Source organism: Coturnix japonica, chromosome 3 (assembly GCF_054131305.1).
Source record: "Coturnix japonica strain WE chromosome 3, WE-NBRP24, whole genome shotgun sequence".
NCBI lineage: Eukaryota > Metazoa > Chordata > Aves > Galliformes > Phasianidae > Coturnix > Coturnix japonica.
The window spans coordinates 25021552-25028107 of NC_140665.1; the positions used below are offsets into that span (position 1 = coordinate 25021552).

The 6556-nt window shown below is 41.4% G+C and overlaps 1 protein-coding gene across 10 annotated transcripts in view; it reads right to left on the reverse strand.

Annotated features, from left to right (window-relative positions):
- LOC107311182 (uncharacterized) overlaps nucleotides 1–5941 on the reverse strand; it is a 301670-nt gene extending 295729 nt beyond the window's left edge. For 3 of the 10 annotated variants that reach the window (XM_085543052.1, XM_085543051.1, XM_085543050.1), the window contains exons 1-2: nucleotides 5685–5919; nucleotides 97–250 (exon numbers count right to left, since the gene is read on the reverse strand). The gene's annotated coding sequence lies outside the window, so the exon portion shown is untranslated. Of the gene's footprint in view, nucleotides 1–96; nucleotides 251–5684 lie in introns of all 10 variants that reach the window. The other 7 variants (XM_085543047.1, XM_085543053.1, XM_085543048.1 and 4 more) reach the window with 7 other exon arrangements.
- Between the last annotated feature and the right edge of the window lie 615 nt (nucleotides 5942–6556).

Consider the following 6556-nt stretch of genomic DNA (forward strand, 5'->3'; position numbering starts at 1 on the left):
TGACCTGGGCATTTCCATGTATCCAGTCTCTCCTTGCAGCAGAGGAAGGGTCTTAAACAACTGCCACTGTCACTTGCAGGAAGAGGTAAAACTCACAGGCATTCCAAACTTAGTGCAGCAAAGCCACAACAAGCACCGCAGGCTTCAGTCCACTTCCAAGATCCATTCAGATATTACACAGGTGTAGCCATAGGCTTTCCTTGTGGGAAGGAGAGAAAATCGGATAGCTCCTTGTTATGTGTCTGCGGGGCTGTTAGAAAGATGAGAACAAAGAGAAACAAGATCAAGATGCATCTCAGGCTGCCTTGGATGGATCTTTTCCACTCAGCAGGAGAAGTTTCCCACTGAGCTGCTGGGCCCTGGAGACTCCATGCAGAGGCTGCCATTCGCAACCACAAATTGTGCTGTTTTCTTGTACAAGGCTGAGCTATCAGGGAAGGCATCAGCGCAGTCCTGTTGCTACCGATACTGTAAGAGAAGACAGAAACAGTGGACCTTTTGTTTATCAGCTCCCTGCAGTGTACAGTCCCTTTGTGAATAATAAGCCACCTTTCTGCAGCTCTTGTATAGTGCAGTGCAACGTTTTCAGATCAGCTTAGCTGAAATGAAACTGCATTCACCTGGTGAATCAGTGAGATAAAATAGCACTGATAAGACAATGTACGTACAAGAAAATTCTGAGGAGCACAGTGCAAGAATAAGTAAGTTAAATCAGAGAAGATATGTTCTTTCTAATAAACTCAAGAAACTTCTGGCAGGTCTTTGCATCTCAGATTTACCACTCATGCTATGGGAATTGCTTTGTAGCCTCATCACAGGGCTTATTGTGAGCCATGCTTACACATGCTTGCAAAGGGCTTTAAGGTCAGAGACAGAAGGGTCTGTAAAACCATAAATGCTGATTCATTACCATTATTATTTGACCACAGCAATGGGAAAACATCCTTTAAAAATGCTTTGGTTCATGACTACCTTTTAGCAACTAAAAGTTCAGCTGAGAACCTAAAACTAAAAACCAGCAAGCTGCAAAAAAGCAGGTTCAGACTTCATACGCCTCAGTATAGGCTTATTTTTTGCCTCACTGTAGCTTGTGCTTACTTTTAATACCATCCTTTAATCCAAAGGTAACAAGTAGATGCAGAGGTAAAGTAAATGCAAATAAATTCTGGACTCACCCTAAAACATCTGTCTCCTGAAATGTTATGCCCTGGCTCATATCCCAAGTTGTTATCCTTCTCCCTGCATAAACTTTTGGGGTCTCATTAATGCACGGGGCAAGTTTATACAGCAAAAGGCTGTTAGAGAACCTGAGGCAGCTTTGAAAAAACAGGCTTGCCTACACGGCACATTGCAATGCCTTGCACGGATGCCTTGGAACCAACTGCACTTGGAACCCAGAGGCAATATAGCTGTGTCTGTATAGCAAAGCACCCACGCTGATTAGCAATGCCCCTAAGGATGCTGCAGAAACAGGGCTAATTAGGTATGCTGAGAGGCACAACTGTTAATTAGCACAGGGAGAACACAAAACACTTTACAAAGCTTCCAATCATGGTGTTAACTCAGAGACCTCCAGTGTATGTGACTGTGTAGCACTGCTGAGGCCACAGGGTTTCTTTAACATCATCCTAAGAACCTAAATATCCTTCAATCCAGTCTCACCATCTGACCCTGCTTTTGCAAACATTCATATTCCTGATGGAAAAAAAAAAAAAAAAAAAAAAAGCCATAAATGGATTCAAAAGCAGGAAGAAAAAAGCCAGTACAAACCACTCTGCAATAATCTAGCAATATATATTTTATTAAATACAGCTACAAGTAGCAACATGCCTGCAGGGAAGCACTGGATCTCCCTAAGCCATCTTGATAAACGGCATGCTTTGGCTAGTAAGGCATATTTTGCAAGCAGCATATCTCTACAGGTACTGTTAACTCAAGCCAACTCAGTCATAAATATAAACCAGGGTATATTAAGCTGTAATCGAGCAAGATTTTCCATTACAAGCTCAGGGCTGAATGAAATCACTTAGGCATAGGCAACATCTAGAATGGATGGAGCTCCCAAATGAGCATCTTTGTCCTATTCCTTCTTCCCTGGTTGCTCCACACAGGACGGCAGCACCCGCTGTGCACAGAGCACAGAAGGCTCTCCCCATTGCTGCTGTTATGTGGCCTGGACCAGCTGTGAATGCAAAGCAACAAAGGCAGAGACACCTCTGACTTCCCTGGGCTGCAATATGATGATGCATAGTTAAATAACAGCCCTTCTTTGCAGCCAGCACAGGCACAAGGATGCTGATGAGCCCACTGCTGAGGAGTACTTCTAAATTCCATCCCAACCACCACATCATAAGTACACATAAAAACACTGAGCTAACGCCTTTCAAAGGGAAAACGTGCATGCTTCATATCATTCCAGGGGGAATTTTTTTATGGCACTTTCTAATGAAAAATGTAGCACAGTGATTTTCAATTATCTTCCAGGTGTATGCATAAGAGCACCCAGTTCCCTGCCTTACTTTTCAGAAAAATGCTTTGCAACTGGGTAACCTCTGAATAGAACCTAAGCCCTCAAGTCCTGCCTTGAGTTTTCTATCACACTGCAAAAATGGATGGTGAAATGTTAAGTCAGCTTCAAGAGCTCGTGGAGCTGCTGGAGCATTTGAGACAACCTAAATTTTTAGAGTATGATAAAAACTAGAAGAGAGATTCCTTCATTTGACGTAGTTCCAATAGGCATAAAGCTTAGGCTTCTGTTCAAGATGACTACAATATAGGCACTGAAAATGTTCACTATTTAATCTTTAATTCATATCTTCTAGGAAAAAAAAAAAAAGTATGGTTTCTGTTTATGTAGCTTCATGATACTTTTCAAAATGAAAGTGTGCTATAGCATTTACAAATGCAGACTGGGATATCTTACACAACCTTGACTTTGCAACAGGGGTTCTGGATGTATACCAGACACACAAATGGTCATTAACTTGATATGATATGGAAAAGGTGCTGAAGTGAATAACATATATAGTAGTAATAGTGATTCTGTCAATTGACATTTTATCTTGCTCTTGGACTTAAAAAAATAAAAAAATTAAAAAGAAAGTAAAATACTTTAACATGCTTTGTCTCTAGGCAAATTTAGAGTGACCTAGAGACTTCTCCATTTCAGAGGTTGCAATCTGCCCCTCCAGTTATGCTTGGCCAATGCTCAGACCAACGCTGCAATATATCATGCTGTCTCACAGACCTAAAAAATAGAAGAGACTGAAATTCTAGGCAGGATCATCTCCTAGCTCTATAAATGTCAATACTGTGTGCCAAACTAATGAAAATACCCCAACTCTCTTTCCAACTGTATAAATAGCTCAGATTTTCAGCTTTACTGCCAGAGCTTGGCTAATACCCTTTACTTTGTCCATCCAGTTTTACATCTACCAACAACTCTTTTCTCCTCTTCTGTCTCCTCAGAACAAAACCTGATGCACAAAGGTTATCAACCTTTTTGGCACACACTGACCCATAAGGTCTCTGTCAGTGAACAGCAGCTCATCATTCATTCTCATTATACTGGTACATAAATCATCTGAGTGGCAACGGGAAAGGGAAGCTTGCTACCCTCATAACATTCCTTGCATGCCTGCTGAAAGCACAGTATCTATACATTGCATGCAATTCCCAGAAACACAAAGTTAAGAATAATTCAAGATGTGGAACAAGCAATAGGAGGGAAGGATGAGTTGGATGTAAACTGTCAAAAATTCTTCAGGACCAATTCCTTGAGATGGTTAGGAAAGCATAACTGATAACCGTGGCTTTTTTTTTTTTTTTTCTCCCCTATTTCTCCAACACTGGTTGGGTTTCATATAGTTTTACACACCTTTCAGAGGAGAAGGGCAATGTGGTTAACAGTAGAGGAAAGGCGTACAGCTTGTTTCAATTTGGAAACCCATAAAAAGCTTTCTATGGAGGTGCTACTTGGAAAACTGAAGTCCATGGACAACAGCCTTACATTTTTTGAGTCACCCTGCACTGACCTCTTCCAACAGTTCACAGCAGACTGAGCACCATAGCCCCAAAGTCACTTGCAAGTCACAAGGGCTGACCAGGCAAGTAGCAGTGCAGCTGGGGTGCAAATACTGCACTGTCTGAAAACAGCATCCAAAGGATCTGCCTCACACATCCATACAGATACAGACAACATTTTCTTTGTGCAAAAGAAGCCCTAGCATTTTGTATAAAAAAATAAACATGTCTGCCCTCTAAACTCCTAGAATTATAAATAGTTTGAGTGACAAATACTTCTGTCACAGTGTTCAGGATACCTTCAAAAGATATCCCTAGCACTGTATGTGATTAACCATAGTGTGGCAGAGTTCACTCTTATAAATACATTCTGGATAAGCTTGCTGATGTGAACACAAATTAGTATGTATGCATCTAAAGGAAGAAGAGAAGAAGTAGGAAGGTGGATCATGTCAGTCACCTTCACACTTCCCAAGCTGACTGGTGTAGTTTGATATCTATGCTTTGACAATAATAGGAGCGTTAAATTCCTAAATGCTGCGTGCTACGTTGCTCAACAGGTTTTATCAGTGAAAAACGGAGCAGCCTTGATGAATGGAGTTTCACATAGGAAAATGTTAAAAGAAAAAAATTAGACATAATTTGCATAGATTGCACTAAATTGCTTGTTTCCCACCCCTCCCAAGCACCTCAGCACCTTAGAAATAAATTACAGTCAGAAGGTTATTCAAATCTTACAAAAACAAAAAAAAAACAAAAAAAAAAACACCTGAAATCAATCTCAAACCACAGGACAAGGCAAACGGTGTTACAACCTTTTTTCAGAGCGCCCCCAAAGGCATTCATCCATAGCCATTGGACAAATAACCATGCATCTCCCAGTCATCTTCTCCTCTTAAATATTGCTATATGGTGTGTTTATTTTCTTAACTTAATGAAGTCAAATGTGTTTCTCTTTAAGAAATAATCTCAATATCCAAGGAGAGTAGTTCTTTGCTAGTTAAGTCATGCTACAATTTCAAAAGTACCCAGCTTGTGAAAGCAGCAGTATTGATAGAAATGTCATCATCACACAAGGTAAAAATACTATTTCTAACTCTTTACTAATTCCAGTCTTCCTAGGACAGTGTTTTGACATATACCAAGATTTTTTGTGAAATTCATAACTGCCCTGGGAAACGTGTCACCTCAGAGAAGCACAAGCAAAGCTGTGCAAAACATTAGCATTCAAAATGCTCCTACTCCTCCTTTCTTGTCATTCCGACCCAGCTGGAGGAAAAGATGAAAAGTTTGCAGCAGCAGCAGCCCGCCTCAGTTGGTAGGGCTTGTACGTGGGACTTTGCCTGGTTTATTTTAAGTCTGAGCAGCAAGCAGCTGGAGCATGTCCCACATGCTAACACTTGGAATTCCCCTGGGAGAAGGTTTGTTTCAAATGCAGTATTAGCACTCCAGAGCTGCTTCTCTTTCTGCTTTGTTAATTTTACGCTCTCCATCATCACATCAAGCTTTGATGATGACCCACCTATTTCAAGCAATTGAACCTCCTCACCTACTCAATATGAGCTGGCTTCTGATTGGAACACAATCTATTATCAATATCTACTGGCACACACATACACACCCCAGCCAGATACTAAACAGACACAGCCTTGCAGACTTACACAGCAGCTGTGACAACAACTGATGTCACCTCCTTTGCAGAAATTTCCACAAACGTCTCCCAAAGGCCAAGTTAAACAAGATAGAGCTTATCAGTTTCTTTAAAGTTCTCTGGATGAGTCCAGACCATGTGAGCCACGTCCCAGCCGCGGGGGTGTGGTATGTCACAGCTCCCGTATCAGCTGGCACATGTCACGGGAGATATGAGACAGCAGAAAAGTGGCAGTGACAACATCACCCGACCGCCAAAGACCAAACGAATACGCTGAGTAACTTCAGGTTGCGTGTGCTTACTTTTCAAAAACAGGTGGAAGGCTTTGCAGCCCTGGCTTCTGCTGCACATCCCACTCGGCACGGATGGGAGGTAGCGCTGCCAGCTGCTGCTCCAAGGAACAGCTATGGCTCAGTAGCTCCATATTTACACCTTTACGGGGAGTCACAATTTTGCTTTTCTTCTAATTTTTCTCCTCCTGTTGATACTCCATGAATAATAATAATAAAAATAAATGACTTGCAAAAGTATATTTCCAACAGCAGTTTCTTAAAATTGAAGTCCCCGACTCCTTTATTGCATCAGAAAGTGTTTCAGAATACAGCTCCTTCAGTTAAATGATCAGTTGCAAGGAGTTACATTTTAAAGCTTTCACAATGAATAATTTTATCCAAAAAATTATTAACTGGCCAATGACATATTAGCAAAGGCCCATGTTTAAACATTCGCAAAGCATCTCATTTAATGCCTTATCCTTGCTAGGACAAGAAGGCATCTTATTTACAGCAATTTAAAAACAGCCACAGCATTGAGCACGGCCTTTGGATGGCTTGCAGTTTTACCCCAGGGCTCTCCCAGTTTCCCCACGTGGGCCTGTTAGCA